This window comes from Protopterus annectens, chromosome 3.part1 (genome assembly GCF_019279795.1).
Source record: "Protopterus annectens isolate FY-2018-M chromosome 3.part1, PAN1.0, whole genome shotgun sequence".
Taxonomy (NCBI): Eukaryota; Metazoa; Chordata; order Ceratodontiformes; family Protopteridae; genus Protopterus; species Protopterus annectens.
This window is the reverse complement of record NC_056732.1, coordinates 143,216,090-143,234,989: the sequence shown is the minus strand read 5'-3', so window position 1 is coordinate 143,234,989 and position 18,900 is coordinate 143,216,090.

Here is an 18,900-nt window from a genome sequence, read left to right as displayed (position 1 = left end):
CCAGTTTTCAGGTTAGTGCTGAATTCAGGGCTCTGTTACAAGTTTCTGTGTTTGCCCATACCTTACTTGGATAGAAGGAAGTTTCTCTGTTCACCTGTGAGAGAGGGGAGCTTTGAGCAGCCTATCTGTCCCTGGAGGAGTGGTTTCAGCCCAGAAATTAGTAGTTTATTGGCCATTTTGGGCTAATTTCTATCTCTTTCATTTCCCTGCTGTAAAACCCACATTTGTAAGGTTTTTGCGCTTGTATACAGCTCAGCAAGCTCCTGCCTGGTGCCCTGCAGAGTTCTACAGCAGCAGAGAGACAAAAGAGACTTTGGAGTGATTAAGTAACATTTTTCTGCATTTTCTTTCTGCCTTTAGCTAATTCCGTCTAAAACACCAATTTTTTAGAGTTTCTGTAATTTAAAAAGCTTGTTTCAGCTACATATTGTACTTATTTTACTGCCTGCACTTTAACAAAGTCCTTTTATGTGTTTAAATTACCTGTTTAACTGTTGCAGGCTATACACTCAAGTGTGATAGCCATTTCTGTGCATTTAAAGTGATTTTTTGATTGTATCTGCTTTATTTTCTGAAAAAAAAACAAAAAAAAACAAAATAAAAATACTTGTTTTCCCACCTTTCTAAGCTAGTATAGTCCAGTTTTCAGGTTAGTGCTGAATTCAGGGCTCTGTTACAAGTTTCTGTGTTTGCCCATACCTTACTTGGATAGAAGGAAGTTTCTCTGTTCACCTGTGAGAGAGGGGAGCTTTGAGCAGCCTATCTGTCCCTGGAGGAGTGGTTTTAGCCCAGAAATTAGTAGTTTATTGGCCATTTTGGGCTAATTTCTATCTCTTTCATTTCCCTGCTGTAAAACCTGCATTTGTAAGGTTTTTGCACTTGTATACAGCTCAGCAAGCTCCTGCCTGGTGCCCTGCAGAGTTCTACAGCAGCAGAGAGACAAAAGAGAGGCTTTGGAGTGATTAAGTAACATTTTTCTGCATTTTCTTTCTGCCTTTAGCTAATTCCGTCAAAAACGCCAATTTTTTAGAGTTTCTGTAATTTAAAAAGCTTGTTTCAGCTACATATTGTACTTATTTTACTGTCTGCACTTTAACAAAGTCGTTTTTGTGTTTAAATTACCCGTTTAACTGTTGTAGGCTACACAGTCAAGTGTGATAGCCATTTCTCTGCATTTAAAGTGCTTTTTTGATTGTATCTGCTTTATTTTCTGAAAAAAATAAAAAAACAAAAAAAAAATACTTGTTTTCCCACCTTTCTAAGCTAGTATAGTCCAGTTTTCAGGTTAGTGCTGAATTCAGGGCTCTGTTACAAGTTTCTATGTTTGCCCATACCTTACTTGGATAGAAGGAAGTTTCTCTGTTCACCTGTGAGAGATGGGAGCTTTGAGCAGCCTATCTGTCCCTGGAGGAATGGTTTCAGCCCAGAAATTAGTAGTTTATTGGCTATTTTGGGCTAATTTCTATCTCTTTCATTTCCCTGCTAACGCGGTTTTGCAAGCCGGGCAGTGCTGGTTAGCTAGGGTATAACTATTCCCGGCTCCACAAAGTCTACTCTTCAATTTTTCCCTTGGAAGTAGACAAACTTTCCACTTAAGCACTCAAACCATTGACTTCTTGCCCGGCACTTGCTCAAAACTCACTGATAAACCGTAGCACTAGACCCCCCCCCCCATACTGTAGAGAAGGACAAGGCTCTCTATTCAACCTTACCAGCCAATCAGTAAAACATCTCACTGTACCTATCCAGGCATGTAAAAAAGGGCAGTTTCAGGTGTACTCTCTGGTCCAACTGGTAAATCTGGACATTACAACTTCCTCATGTACACAGACAACCCTCTCCTCCTACCACCAAACACTAATACATGCAAGAGATGCAATTATACAGCCAAATTGGAGGCTAAGCTCTCTCAACCTAAGACTGGACCAGACAGACAAGAGAAGAAGGGAATTACTTGCATCACACCACCAGTCTCACATAGACCTATGAAACCAGCACCGTCAAAAAACACACATAAATACACAAAAACATACTCGGAGGCTCTAAATAAAAATCTACAAAAGCAACCGAGACCTCCAAAGCAGACATCTAAGCAACCTCCACAACCCCCAACACAAACCATGAAACACATACTTCACAAAACCAATGTGCTATGCAATCACAGCCCTTAAGGCAAAATAACATACCCAACACAATAGTAATAGGTGACACTATAGTCAGGCACACTGACGTCCCACTCACTAGGCTGAACAAGGAGAATGTTACTGTTAGCTGCCTGTTGGGTGCCAGGATCCACCACATAATACAAGCACTCAGGTCACTCCAGAACAAGTACAAATATGACTCTGTCATTGTCCATGTTGGTGTGAATGACCTGAGCCATACCTCCCTGGACTACATGAAAAGAGACATGGAAGAGCTCTCTGATCACTTGGCCCAGGCCAGTATGACCCTGACCCTGAGTAGCATCCTGACCTCACCAAGAATGATACCATGGTATAAAGACAAAATGATCACTTTCAACAATTGGCTAAGCTTCTGGTGTAATTCAAAGGGGATCCAGTGTCTGTCACCATGGGATGACATGCTCGACAAGCCACGCTGCTTCGCTAGAGACAGCTTGCACCTGTCACCCTTAGGCTTTTGAATACTGGCCAAAGCTTTTGCCACCCCCATAGTGCCTTTTTTAGGCAAGGCTCAAAAGACAAACCCGCCACCGTAAATAGCACAAGTAACAAAAAACTGAGGGTAATGCTACTCAATGCCTGAAGTCTAAACCTCAGAATGCACCCACTCAAGGCACTCCTCAGTATGGAGAAAATTGATATATGTGCAGTAACAGAAACCTGGTTTAAGGCTCTAGAAAGCACCCCAGCACTACCAGGCTACAACTCATACCATACATTTCAGCCACAAAACCCAGACTGAAATACAAAAGGCGGGGGCGTATCCATATTCATCAAGGATACCCACACCTTCAGGTTAGGGGCACAGCACGATGCTTCAGAGATCATCCACGTGCAACTAACAATTGGCAGAACTGCAATTCAAATTGCAGCTTGCTACAGATCACCCACCATGTTCCAGGACCCCCATTCCGCATTTCTGGAAACACTGGGAGACATAACGGTCCTATCAAACACCCTGATATTGGGTGATTTCAATTACCCAAACATTAACTGGGAGAACTACTCAAGTACTAACTCCCTTGCCCAACATTTCCTAGAATTTATAAACTCAAATGCCCTGGATCAACTGGTCAACACCCCCACCAGAGGTGACAACATATTGGACTTGGTCATCACCAACATGTGTGACTGGTGTTCCACACTGGAGGTCAACCCCTCGCTGGTTAGATCTGACCATAAACTAATCACTATGGATATCCACATTCTGCCCCCACCCCCAGTCAAAGAAACCACCCTGAAAAACTTTTCAAAAGCAAATTTCATGTTACTTAAGACCAAGGTGGAAAGTTTCAAATCCCCCATGCTAAAGGATAATGCTGCCCAAGCTGAAAAATCCTTTACTAATGCACTCTACGGGCACCTACAAGAATGCATGGATCAGGCTATCCCAAGCAAAACCAAGACTCACTCCTCCAAGAAAAGAAAACCAGTCCAGTGGACCCCTGCCATAAACAAGCTATACAATAGAAAGAGGAAACTAGTACAGAAAAGAGTAAAATCCCAAGGGGGAAGACATCCCTGATTAGTATCAGCAAGAAACTACAATCCCTCATAAAATCATCCAAGGCTAGCTTTGAAAGAAAAATTGCCAAGGACTCCAAAGATAACCACAAGGCATTCTTTAGTTATGTCAAGAATCTAAGTGGCAATTCCCAGATCTGAGTTAGTGCAGAATGGCACAAAATACACTGAACCGACTGATATCGCCAACATCCTGGCAGACAGGTTCAGTGCAAACATCACCCCCCTCTCACCCACAAAAGGGCCCATAACCATACCAGAAGAATGTAGTGCTCCTGAAATCACAGACACTCTGGTTAAAACAGCCCTGTCCAAAGCCAAAAACACAGCATCAATGTGACTGGATGGTGCCCCAGGCTGTGTCCTACATGAGCTCAAAGATGAACTAACCTCTCACCTAAACATACTGTTCAAACTCAGCCTCTCCACAGGCTATGTGCCCATAGAGTGGTGCACAGCAATGGTTATTCTGCTCCACAAAGGTGGAGCCACAACAGACCCCGAGAACTATCACCCTATAAGCCTGACTAGCTTGGTCTGCAAGGCTATGGAGCGCATCATCATGGATCTCATTAACAGAGACATTGGGAACCTTCAAACACTAGACCCTACCCAGTTTGGCTTTGTTAAGGGCAGATCATGCCTCCTAAACCTGCTGGACTTCTTTGAGACAGTTACCAAGGCTATAGACAAGGGAAAGGTGGTCCACACAGCCTAACTGGACCTCACAAATGCCTTCGACACCATTCCCCATTCTGATATTATAGACAAGCTCACCAGCCTGAACATAAACCCCTACGTCACGAGGTGGGTTGCCATCTGGCTCATGGACAGAACCCACGTGGTAAGAGTTGCAGGAGCTAGGTCTGACTCTAGACCAGTTACAAGTGGTATTCCCCAGGGCTCAGTCCTAGGACCCCTCTTGTTCAGCATATACTACTCAGAGGTACAGGCAAGCACAGGAGGACTATGGCTGATCAAGTTCACAGACGACTGCAAACTAGGGGCTATAACTGACTCTCTGGATGACACAGACATCCTCCAAAAGGGTCTCACTGAGATGGATACCTGGTGTCAAAACCATGGCCTCAAGCTAAATGCCAGAAAGTGTATAGTTATCCCCTTTGGAAAAAACAAAGTACCCACAAACTACCACATAGGTGGTAGCCCCCTAAATACAGAAAACAAAATAAGGGATCTGGGGACCCAAGTAGATAGTAATCTCTCCTTTGATAATCACATTGCCAAAGTGGTTAGAAAATCCTTCTATGTGGCCCACCTAATCACAAAAGGGTTTGCATCCAGATCAAAAGAGGTCATTGTGCTCCTCTATGCATCACTCATCAGACCCATCATAGCATACAATGCCCCATTTGGGATGTACCTTACAAGACACCTGCAACAGCTGGAAAGACCACAGAAGTACCTCACCAAGAGGATCACTGGCCTCAAACAGATGCCCTATGCAGTTCCACTGAAGAAACTCCAGCTGTACTCTGTTGCATACCGCCTACTCAGAGGTGATCTCTGCCTGACATACAAGGCCATGTCCAACCCAGAATTGATGGACATGCTCCACCTAAAGAAAACCATATCCCCTCAAGCCACATGCTCTAGGGATCTAAACCTCACCACAATAATAAATAGGACGTGCTGGAGGGATAGATTCCTGTCCCAGAGACTTCCCATGCTCTGGAACAAGATTCCAATCTATATTAGGCAGAGCTCCTCACTAACACTCTTCAAGAGAAACCTTGATGAGTGGACAGGAAACAGGAAATTTACCCTGGGGATCACTTCAGTAGCTCTGCTGAACAGAGGCACAGTGAACTAATCTAAGGGGGCAGTGAAAGCCAACATATTCTGGCTAGGCTTATAAATACCTTTGGGAAGATAGCCTAGTACCTACCTATGAACCTATGAACCTATAGGGAAGGCAATCTCTATCCTGCAGTCCAAATAAATTCTTAGACTCTTTCCATTCTATTACCTTTCCCTCTCTAATTATTTGCTCCCAGTACCTTGGTTCTTATATCAGTTTTCTCCAATAAATTTCATTTCTTCTCTTGCCTATTGCCTGTATCCCTAATTGCAGTCATCCATATTGGCAGAGTCTCCATTCCCATGTTGGCTTAGTTCTTAAAATACTTTCTGCTACTTTGTAAATATAATATTCTGCATGGTTATTGTTATTTTCCTTACGGGTCTGCATCGAAAATCCAGTCTCTCCTTGGTTCTTGAGCTTCCCCCTGTTTCATCATCCCTTTCCACTTTGAATTATAGGTTTCTGCTTATGTTATATATCAAACCCTTAGCTGTGTAACTCTGAAATACCCCTTCAGATTTGGAAATTCCAAACCGCCTTATTCAGTTGGAAGTATCAGCTTATCTTGACTCCTGCAGTCTTCCCCAGGTGTGGTAAACAGTATTTAAGCATATATATTTTAGAAGTTAAAAACTCCAAAAGAGTAAGCATAACATATGTATGCATTTATGTTATTTTACGTGCTTCTACAATATGTTAACGCAATGCAAGTGAAAACCAATTAAGTACTTCAGCTCAGATTTTATTTTATTTATTTTATTTTATATTTGTTGACCGGGCTAGTCCAACTGGATACATGTCCATTTTCAGGAGAGGCCCGGGGAGATAAGCTCCAAATTAAGCTAATAAATCAAGTAATAAAGAATATTTAAATACATTGCTGATGGAGATTAACATCTAAGAACTAACATCAAAAGAACTTGACTACAGAGTTTAGCAAAAAAGCAATACAGTACAAGTAGAAACATATTTACATGGAAAAGGGTTTGACATTCATCATGAAGTAGATTAGGAAAGAGGAAAAAGATTCAAACTAATTATTAAGGTTGTTTAAAAATATTACACTCAAAGTAAAGAAGTTGACATATATACAAAGTGGAACACTTGTGCTCTCAGCAGAATGGATGTTACAAAGTACATACTCTGTGATAGTTCACAGAAAAGACTAGACCAGAGTGGGAGTAAAGGAGGCTTACTAATCCCACTTTAAGGGTTTTGGGAGTAAGGCTGTACAGGGGGAGTGTTAGTCTGGGTTAGATTTGAACCCAGAACAATTGGAATACTTTGGAATGATCTTCCTGTTATGCTACCAGGTATGAAATTAAGACAGCTAAAGTCTGAGAGTCACTTGATGTGCTAATCTTTTAATTCACATAATCACTGCACAAATAATCATTTATAAAAACATTTAGCAGTGCAGTATGTATATTAAATATATGAAAACAGAAGCAAGAAAAATATGAAGAAGAATGCAGGATTTTCACTGGAGTTTTATTATCTGTGGTAAGAATGGCACAAAGAATGGTTATAAGTTACAGATCTAAATCCAACATCATCCTTATTTCCCATGGACACTTATGAAAAATAAAATGAAATACCTAGGTATGTAATGCATATATTAATGAGATGGCTATAAGCCAGTTCCTTGTTAAAATTTCACTTAAGTAAATTTTTTCAAAATGAATAGATCAGATGAGACTACTTTGAAGAAATTCTTGCGTGGGACAAAGCTCCCCGCACCTCCATGCAGAGGGCTGTTCTCTTTCCACCCACCTTTAACATTTATAACTAAGTCTGAGGCCACCAGACCTCTGGATAATGGTAATTTGTTTTGAAGTTCACCCATTTGATCTAGTCATCTGAAGTGAATAGGCTACAATGCAGCAAGGAATAACAAGACTGTATTCCATACAAAACACATATAAACACAAGTAACAAAACCAGATGTGACTCAACTGCGGAACACTTGTAAGTACTAGGTAGTGAAAAGGCAGATGCATAAATATTGTTGTACTTTAAAATTTAAATTATGAACTTGAGCCGATACATATTCAGAAGCCTCTTGATGATGTCCATTGTAGGAAAGTTCCCAGCCCACTGAATTAATATGCTCAGAAGGTATGGAAATTAATATCAGAAAGAAACTCCAGGAGAATTCAAGTCACAGCCTTAGAACTACTAGAGGAAGGCATGGGCTTTATAATAAGGGACAAGAAATCCCTTCAAGTATAAGGATCCAGCTTATGCAGATCCAAAAATACCGATGCTAGAACTTTATAAACTAGGAGCAGGCAGGTAGCATGTGTCACATCCACAGAGCCAGCATAATATGGTGGTATCAAGATGCATCTCTCAGTAGCTGGGATGTCGACTTTTGAATCAACTGCAGCTGATTAAGCTCCTTATCAGGGAGATCTTACAATCAAAGCTTGAACTGAAAACCAGTTTAAACAATTAGATTTTGCATGTGCTGAGGGTCTTTCTTGACGTATATGTACTAGTGTGTTATGCTCTGTATATTCAACCATTTGCAATCAATAATTTTGCATTCATCTTTGGGAGATTTAGGTGTAATATAATAGACCTATATATATATATTTATATTTATATATATATATATATATATATATATATATATATATATATATATATATATATATATATATATATATATATATATATATGTAAATAGATAAATAGAGAGTGCACAAGGAAAACTTGAACAGTCAGATACTTAACTACCATGCATAAATTCTGTTTCACACATAGAAGAATGTGAATGCAGGTCACGTAAACTTCACATTCAGTTGCAGAACCCTATTTCCTCACATACAGAAAATTCTGACAAACTGCCACCATCTTGAAAAGTCATTAGTATCGAAAAACTATCAAACAGAGACATTTTCAAAAGAGTAAGTAAATAAAAAATTGCCAGATACCCAAAGACTACATAAAACTGATAATACAAAATAAATAGAGCAAAACGGGTCTACCTGATAACACCGACACACCAAAACACCGACAACGAAATAACTGACATGAAAAATACGACAAAAAAAGAAAGTTCAAAAACACAAAACTTCACATGCCTGACAAACCAAAATCCCGACAATCAACAAAACAAATAACTTTCCCGAAAAACACACACACAACACAAGCACACCAAAAACCTTACAAACCTACACTAAACCTTACATACACAACTATCTATGCACTAACCTTAACCGAAACCCTAACCCTAAGGTCCGTCACTATCGCACACTTACCTTACCGGCACCCTAACTCTAACTCACTTAATTCGCCCCTAACCCTTAACTCTGTCACTATCGCACACTTACCTTACCCACACCCTAACCCTAACACACTTAATCTGCCCCTAATCCTCAAGTCCATCACTATTGCACACTTACCTTACCCGCAGCCTAACCCTAACTCACTTAACCTGCCCCTAAACCTAAAGTCCATCACTATCACACACTTACCTGACCTGCACCCTACCCTAACATCCGTCACTATCACACACTTACCTTACCCACACCCTGACCCTAACGTCCGTCCCTATAGCACACTTATCTTAACATGTCGGTGTTCTCAGCGTCGGGATTCTCAACTGTCGGTCTTCTCCATTGTCGATCTTCCGGTGTCGGTGTTCTCGTCGTCGGGGTTGTGCACTTTCGGCATTTTCAGGTAGACCCAGCAAAACATATATATAGACTGTGACACAAAATAAACTCACTTTACAATAATAAAAATGATCTCAACTATAACTACATTATTTAATCAGACAAAGTAAAAAACAGCCAAAAAGCCAGAAGAAAGAAAACTCCTGAAGAATGTGAAAGGCTGAACCCCGCAAACCGGAAGTGTAGCAGTGTAGGAAGAGACAGGAAGCAAAAATATTCCCCATAACAGAAAACAGCCACTCTAACCTAGGAATCAAATTACACATACACACACACACACACACACACACACACACACACACACACACACACACACACACACACACACACACACACACACAGTACAAAGCTCTGACAGACATTGTTTGACCAAACTGTTAAATGTTGAAGCTAAAGTCCACAAAAAGTAAATACTGCAATAATATAAAATGCATAACAAAATAGAAACAAAACACTTGTAAAAATTATTATGGAAACCTGATTAAATAAAAGCAATAAACATATAATCAGCTAAACAAACTTTATAAAGTATTGGGGTGAAGAAGCATAACTGCTTACATACATGTGTTTTTCATACTTTGGGAGTTTTTGCCAAAATGATTATCCTTGTGAGTATTTTTAAGATGCAACAAGCATACCTTCAGCTAAACCAGCTTAAAAATAAGGGAGGATTACCACTTGCGTATACAGTATTTAGCAACTCTTGGAGTTGCCACCAGAATTATTATTGTTGTGAATATTTTTGGGACTGTGCTACCAGTATTCTGCTTGTGAAGATCTGTCGTACTGATATGTAAGCCTCCACACCTGGACTCATTCACTTGCTTGAACTCATTTGATTAGTACTACTGTATTATTTGCATCTACTTATAAACTTTATTGTGCAATAGCATATAAACATTTTTTACAAAATGGTCGCTAAAATGACTATCTTGAATATTTTGTACCAAAATTCTACAAAGTTATAATGTTGAACACCAATTAATTAGTTAAAAGGGGAACAGGAACTATTTTACAATAAAATACACCACAGCACATATAATTATCATTTATGAACTATTAAATAAAAACAGTCAAACTGCAAATATATATAGATGCTCATTTTATAAGTGCAATAAGACAGTTAGGGATTGTACATGAAAAAGATATTACTGCATGTTCAGGGATTGTAACTCACTTGCCCCTGTGTATATGCATGTGCGTGTATGCGTGTTTGTGTGTGTGTGTGTGTGCGTGTGTGTGTGTGTGTGTGTGTGTGTGTGTGTGCGTGCGTGTGTGTGTGTGTGTGCGCGTGTGTGTGCATGCGCGTGCTCATGTATATACACATAGACAGATAGTTAAATAGACATATGTTTGTGTGTGTTTGTGTGTAGAGTGTGTGCAATATGAAGTGGAAGGTGAAAGGGCTGCAAAAATACTTTAAAAGTATTCTAGCGAGTTTCTACTTTTGCTGTTTCACTTTAATGTTTTGTGACCACACTTTAAAGTGTTAGTTCATATGGCTTAGGCTTTTGACATGGAGTACTTTACTCATATGATGACTATACCAAATGATAAAAAATAAACAAAAAAACCTCAATAACAATAAATGAAGATCAGCAATAAATTCTTAGTAGCCTTAACTGGCACCACCTTTCACACTAAGAACATAATAAACCTTTATTTGCAAATAAAGCAAAAAAAAGCAAAATGACACTATTTCCTGTCAATTGATGATATAATGTCTTCTTTGGATAGTAAGTCTCTTTCACTTAAAACTAACTTTCTTATATCCCCAGTGTGAGGCAACAGGAATATATTGCGCATAAAATAGATCCTTAAGTGAGCTCTCAACCTATCGGATGCAGTCTTTCTTTTGTTTGACAGTAAATAATTTAACCAACAGATTCAGTATTTCATTTTTCAACAGCACATTTATTCTCACTGCATCTGTTTTTGACTTCTAGCATTGTTGCTGATTTTTAACTTGTTCAGGACTGTCACATTTGGCAGTAAGATCCAATGAGTCTTCAAAGTGCTTTCCAGAAAAGGTACAATTGAATCACAGCTCTGTACCAGGGATTGTTCATGTGCGCTAGATCTCACCTTTTCTAGTCTCCTTCTACTTCTTCAGGTTGGTTTTGCCATGTACCATGTACCATGTGCCATGTACCATGTGCCAAGCTTACCCAATCTTCTGGCAGCCAAAACAGCCAATATTTATGCTGCAAACAACACTGATCAGATTTCAGATATAGCAAAAATGAATATGTTTATATAGCTGTAAGCATCTCAAAAATGTGTATCTGTACCCGTTAAATTATCTAACACCATGGGGGGGCTTATTATGCTTAGATTTAGTTAACTGACAGTTGCAGTTCTGATGTTGTAGCTTTCTTTTTGTAAGTTCTATATGTGATGACTATCTTACAAACACATACACACACACATACACACACACACACACACACGCACACACAAGCGCGCTTGCGCACACACACACACACACACACACACACACACACACACACACACACACACACACACACACACACACACACACACACACACACACATATATGTATATATATAGTTTATGTATTTTATATATATATATACATGTATGTATATATATGTATGTATATATATGTATGTATATATATGTATGTATATATATATATATATATATATATATATATATATATAGATATATATATAGATATATATAGATATAGATATAGATAGATATAGATAGATAGATATACCATATTTCCCTAAAAATAAGACTGGGTCTTGAACTCTTTCCCCCGCTGAAATACACATTAGGGCTTATTATCAGAGGATGCCTTATTTATCTCCCCCCCCCCGTACAACAATCTACATTTATTCATGTACAAAAATCATTTATTCATGCACACAAATCAACATTTATTCATGTACAAAAATCGACATTTATTCATGTACACAAATTTACATTTATTTGATACTTTTCTGTTATTGGGCAACAGTTCTAAGTAACATTAACAGTTGTGTGAGAATTCTACATAAACAGTGTAACAAACATTTCAACTTCAGAATATCTACACCTTGGCTTTCACAGTGCAATATTTCATACTTAGAAAGTGCAGAAATATCTCAATACATGTGTATTGGAGGAGGGGAATAAAACTGAAAGAAACAATCTATTCTGTTGCCCTGATAATGGAAAAGTTATTCAAATACAGTCATGTCATCTTTTTCCTGGAACATTGTCATAAGTCTCCAACCCCCGAATTCCAGCCTGAATTTCTTGCGACTCCATTTCCTGTAGAACCATTGGCCCCAATCTGTCATGCCTAGCAGCAGAGCTCTCCTTAAATGAGCAATGCTTGGCCAAGTAGCCTGCTCATAGTGCATTGGCAACACAGCTGTCAGTGATTTTATCCCATTAATTTTTCACCCAAGTCACAACCTCTTGCAGGCTAGACTTCACAAAGTTTCTATGCTGATTTCTCTCCATTCTATTTTCAATGTAGTCATTGAGTTCCATGCGCAAATGGTCTTTGAATGGCTTGTTTATTGGAATATCAAGAGTCTGGAGATAGGCAGTCATTCCTGCAGGAATCATTATTTGATCTATTCTTCTCTGTGCAAGGATATTCTTCATCTCTTTAGTGCGGTGAGTGCTGGCTGAAGCCCAGACTAGCAGACATCTTTTGCCACCTCGCAAAACAAGTGGCAGTATTACATCAACCCACTTCCTTATAACTGCTTGTGTGCACCAGGCTTTTTCAGTTTCAAGAATGTAAATGCCTGAAACACGTTCAGTCTTATCTTTCTTGCCGTTACTAATGATTACAGGTGTTTTTTTCTTTCCATCTAGATGAATTGCCAAAATACAGGTAACATGTGCACTCTCGTAACCAGTGGAGGGAATATAGATTGATGAGGCACCCTTCTGATCAATTGTTGTTTGAAATCCTTGGCCCATAAACACTACAGTTTCATCCATAGCAATCGTGTTGGAGAGTTGGTATTTAGAAAAGTTGATGTCATCAACAAAGGACTTGAATGCAAGTGCACTTTTAATAACTTCAGTATCTTCCAGCTTGAACAGTGTTGTTAATCTTTTTAGAGACAGTTCATATCGCTGAAGGAAGACTTCAAGCCAATGTTGTGATGCTTTGAATTCTTCTGGGGATATTTCTGACTGTGGTGCCATTGGAAGGGCAAATGCTTGAATATCAGCCCTGCGCACAACCAAAGTCTTTGCTCTCCTGTTAGTAATCCATTCAAAGATAATGTCTTCCAGCACATGAAATAATGGTGCCGACTTGATCCACACTTGCACTTCATAGCATTTCCCTCATTGGCCTGTTGACTGAGGTCATCGTATGCTGCATGCCATTTTTGGACCATTCGGAGATCTAACTTCTTCTCTTTGCAGAAAGCCATCAGATTCTTTCCCCGGGAGACCTCCACGATTCCTTTCTTATACTCGATGGAATAGCTCTTTCTTTTTGCACTCATCTTGTCTAGGGGGGGCAGTTAATTGAAGACTTACGAGACAGGAGTGGCAACACAAAATAGGATGGTTAAGAATACACAATCACAGCCGTTCGTTATCAAATGCGCACACTTTACGCACGTTGTCTGTACTTTGATCAGTCAAAGTACACCTGCCAGTGTTTATAGGCCAAGGATCTCAACCGTCAAGTGTGAGCGATGATTAGGGTTACAGTAAGAATCATGGAGGACTCTCAGGGGAAAGAATCATACGACTTTCTGCAAAGAGAAGAAGTTGGGTGTCCGAATGGCCCAAAAATGGTGAGCAGAGTACGATAACCTCAGTCAACAGATGTCAATAATATTATTTTAGAATTCAACATGGATTGTCAAAGGAGAGATTACTATCTACTTGGGTCCAAAAATTATTACTCACTTCCATATTAATGGCTATGCACTTTTTGGCATTTTAGCTTTAGGCCATGGCTCTGCCAGTTATCCATCTGTGAGACCCTTTTTGATGTCAGTCGGCGAGTCGATTATGGCACCCAGTTTGCAGTCATCTGCGAACAGTCATAGCCATAGTCCATCCAGCTGTGTACTCTCAAATATATAGAATAGAATAAAAGGTCCACCCATCTTGTGACATAGGGGTTGATATTTAAGCTGTGGAGCTTATTTATGATGCCCGTGGGGGTATTGTGTGTGGCTTTTCTGATGATCCAGGTAGGTAGGCGTGGACTAACTTGCCTTGGTGACTGTTTTCAAAAGTTGACCAGGTTGTGTTGGAGGTTCCCAATGTCTTTGTTTATATGAGTCATGATATGCTCCATCCAGGCTTTTCAGGCTTGTAGTCAGGCAGGCTTGTGAGATATTTCGGGGGTCTTTGTGGACCACCCACTTGTGTTGTATGCCATCAACCTGGGACACCGCCTTGGTCCCCACTGATGCTGTGTTTTTTTGAGGGCAGAGGGCAGCTCACCTCTGTGGGTTCAGTGTGTTGTTGACGATCTTAACTGGGGCTTATTTTGGAGTAGGGTTTATGTCATGACCACCCTGGAAAACCATGCTAGGCCTTATTCTCTGGTTAGGGCTTATTTACAAAGAAATACGATATATATATATATATATATATATATATATATATATATATATATATATATATGTCGCTGAATCTTCACCTCTATTCCCAAACCCCAGTTTTTCAGTTACTCTATGCACTTTTAAAAGAGTCAGTTATTTTGCAATATACTACACAATATGTAAACAACTTCCTTTTTTACCCACCCCCATCTCAGTAAAATGCTTCATTCTCTTGCCCAGGCTGGGCTTGACCTCTCCATCTGGCACTTATGACTGCTTCTACTCTATCCTTCCTTTTTGTTCATTTCCTTTACATAGAGAACTCTGAAACTCTGAAAGATGCCATAGATCCAAATAATAAACCTCTCTTTTGTCCCCATCCTGTAGGGAGACAAGCACTAACATGTCTATCCTTTCCTTGGAGAACTTTACTTTCACTACGTTTAACAACCTATTGGCCTTTGTCAATATTTTTCTGCAGCATCATTCCTTCCTTTTTCCTGTACAATCTCCAGATTTGGATGCTGTATTTAAATTGATACCCCATCAATGACCTGTAGAGTATGAGACTGCCCTCCCTAACCTTGGGGTCTCTATCACTGCAGATGCAACCCCATATTCTGTTAGCCTTGCCTTCTGCCTTTTTACTGTGTTTATGGTAGCTCAGTACTGCTGCTGTTGCAGGAACCCCTTAAGCTTTTCCAGTTATGTGGACTTAATTTGCAGTCTCCCTTACTCAGTGTTTTTACTCAACAGGTGCCATAATTTGCATTTCTCGTTGCTGAACATTAACAAACTGACAGCATTTTTGAATCATTCTTAAGACTACAATGGTTTCCATACTTTTTGTTGTCCTCTGCAAAGAGGCTGATCATGTTTTCTATGCTTTGTGTGATGTTGGTGGCAAACATACTAAACAGCATTGTTACAGTGATTCCCTTTTAATAAGTGGACTATTTTTTTCAACAGTGGACAAGAACAAAACTGAAATTATCAACCATGGGTGACCTGAGGGGCAAGCTTCACCATGCCTGCCATCTGCACCTCCATACAGTAATATTCCCCGAGGAAGCAAACCTTTGGGGAATGTTTGCACCTTTTAATGAAATGGTCTCAAAATTAAAAAAAAAAAAAGGAAGCATGGAGCTGATAGGTATCAGAACAGCAATCCTGATGTGGCCAGCCTCTGCGGCTTCCATTTCTCCCTGCTCTTCTACCACCACCTCCCTCCTACCTTTTCTTTAGTTTTTCTCCTGTACTTTCTACATTCAGATTACTTACAAACATTCTTCATAGAACAGAATTAAAGGCCTTGCTGACATCCAAGACTATAATGTCAACAGGTTGTTCCTACCTGCTTCTGCTTTGACCTAATCATATAACTGGATTATGTTTATTGGCAGGATTATCTGGCTGTGCTCACATAGTGATTGATATTCTGGAGGTTGTTCCATTCTTTCACATTATTCTTATTATGTTTTTTAATTTAGTATTAGTTTTGCTCTGATTCAGCATAGATTAAGTTTTTGTATTTGGTATTTGTTTATTTCAGTAATATTAAGTATATTAGTCATCAGTGGTTAATTCTGTCTGGTAATTTATTACAAAGCTCTGTGTAACATATGCAATTCATTTTCATATCAGACTAGTTGGGCTTTTACCTTTTTTGTTTTCACTACAAAACTATTCTCACCACTTTAGCTATTGCCATCTACCTTACACTTGGATTACTTTCTTAATATGTTAAATTATTTATGATGTTTGGACTTTTTATCTTTAAGATACAATATCTTTATTTGATGGCAAATCTGCAAAATTTAAAGAATGCCAATGCTGGCAGTAACTCGAAGGGGAGAAAATAAAAGACACACATGAATTAAGTATACTGATTACATTAAAGTCTGATCCTGACAGGAATAATGTGAAAGACAAGAATTTTTTTTTTTCACGAAAACAAGAATATAAGTGAAGTGAAAACAAGAGCCACAGTTCTGTTTTTATTGGATTATGGGACTAGTATCTTCACTTTCATTAAATGACTCCTGAATTCTGAGGAACCTAATGGAATGTTTACATACAGTTAGCAATTTCTTTACAAAATTAATTTAATCCTAATCCTAGTCAGATACTAGAGAGAAGTACAAACATCAGGCTCTTACTAGAATGCATGTGGAATCATTGATTATGTGCCTGAATTGAGAATATTAGCCACGGACTCTAACTGAGTGTACATGTTTGCAAGCTAGTAGGTTCCAAAGTATATAAACTGCATAGTGTAGGACATGATTGCAAGAATGTGGACTGCAATAAAGTTGTCTCTTACAGGGGAATTGGTAAATAGCACAAGGATTCAAAATGTAAATTTATGAAAGAAAAATACACAACACATATCAAAAGTCTGTAAAACTAAGAAAAATAAATCATTACAAAACACCAATGTTAAAAGAGCTTAAAAGAAGTTTAACACCAATCGATCACCTACTATTTCTGCTAAGATATTAAGTAGAATGTCTAAAGCAATAGTCGTTTTCTATAGTTTGCAAAGTTTGAATATGACACAGTTTAATCATTTCCTGGTACCAATGAATACAGAAGTCACATTCATGATCTTTAGTTGGATCTGAAAGTAGTGTAATAGTATGAAGGAAGACAGATTTCCAGATATACCATAGTTTTCGAACCAATTAATCCCACACTTAAAATATATATAAAATGGGGGGGGGGTTGTTGTGGAAGATATTTATAATGAACAAATGGAAAAATTATCTTTGATAAGAATAGTACCATTACAAATTTTCCTGCAACTTAAATGGCACAAGAGGATAAAAAACAAGATATATGCAAATGTCAATTAAACTTTACAAATAGCACAGGACAAACAATCTGACAGTAAAGCACCAGAGAAGATAATTATAAAACATGAAACTATTTTAGGAAGAAAATTGTAAGTTAAATCACATGCAGTTCATGTTCCAACAGATGTCAAACCTAGCATATTCAGTATCAGGTTAATTACTTTTGTTTTGTATACTAGAGTAGAAAAAGAAATAAACAGACTTTCTCAAAGTCTAAACCTCAAAATGCACTCACTCGAGGCACTCCTTAAAATGGAGAACATTGGCATTGACATCTGTGCAGTGACAGAGACCTGGTTCAAAGCTACAGAGACCAGCCCTGCATTACCGGGCTACAATTCATACCACACCTTTCGGCCACCTAACCCAGAACGAAGCACTAAAGGTGGAGGCGTGTCCATATTCATTAAGGATATCCACACCTCCAGGCTAGTTGCACAGCATAATGCATTTGAGATTATCCAAGTGCAACTAACTCTGGGCAAGACTGCAATCCAAATTGTAGGTTGCTACAGACCCTGCACCATGCCCCAGGATTCCCACTCCTCATTTCTTGATACAGTGGAAAGTATTAGGGTACAACCCAACACCCTAATAATGGGCAATTTCAACTACCCCACCATTAACTGGGAAAACTACTCATGTACCAACTGTTTTGCTCAATGTTTTCTAGAATTCATAAATTCCAATGCCTTGGATCAACTTATTCACATCCCCACCAGGGGCAGCAATATCTTAGACCTGGTCGGAAACTGGTGTTCAGAGGTCAGGTCAGATCCCAAGCTAATCAGCCTAGATATCCACATCCCACCCCACCCCCAATTACTTCTTAAGACAGAAACTTCATGACACCCATGCAGACAGACAATAGAGGTATGACTGCTGAATCCTACACAAATGCACTTTATAAGCACTTACATGAGTGCATGGATCATGCTATCCCTAATAGAACCAAGATGTTATCTTCCAAAAAAAGGAAGTCAATCTGGTGGTCCTCTGCCACAAACAAACTGTACAACAGAAGAAAGAAACTGCTGCAAAAAAGAGTAAAATCCCATGACTGGAGGAACTCCCTGGTCAATCTCAGTAAGAAGCTGAGATCCCTCATAAAATCCTCCAAAGCTAGTTATGAAAACAAAATTGCCACTGACTCTAAAGACAACCACAAAGCATTCTATAGCTATGTCAAGAATCTCAATGGGAACACTCAGATCTGCTCTGAGTTACAGCACAATGGCACTAAATATACAGAACCAACTGATATTGCCAACATCCTAGCA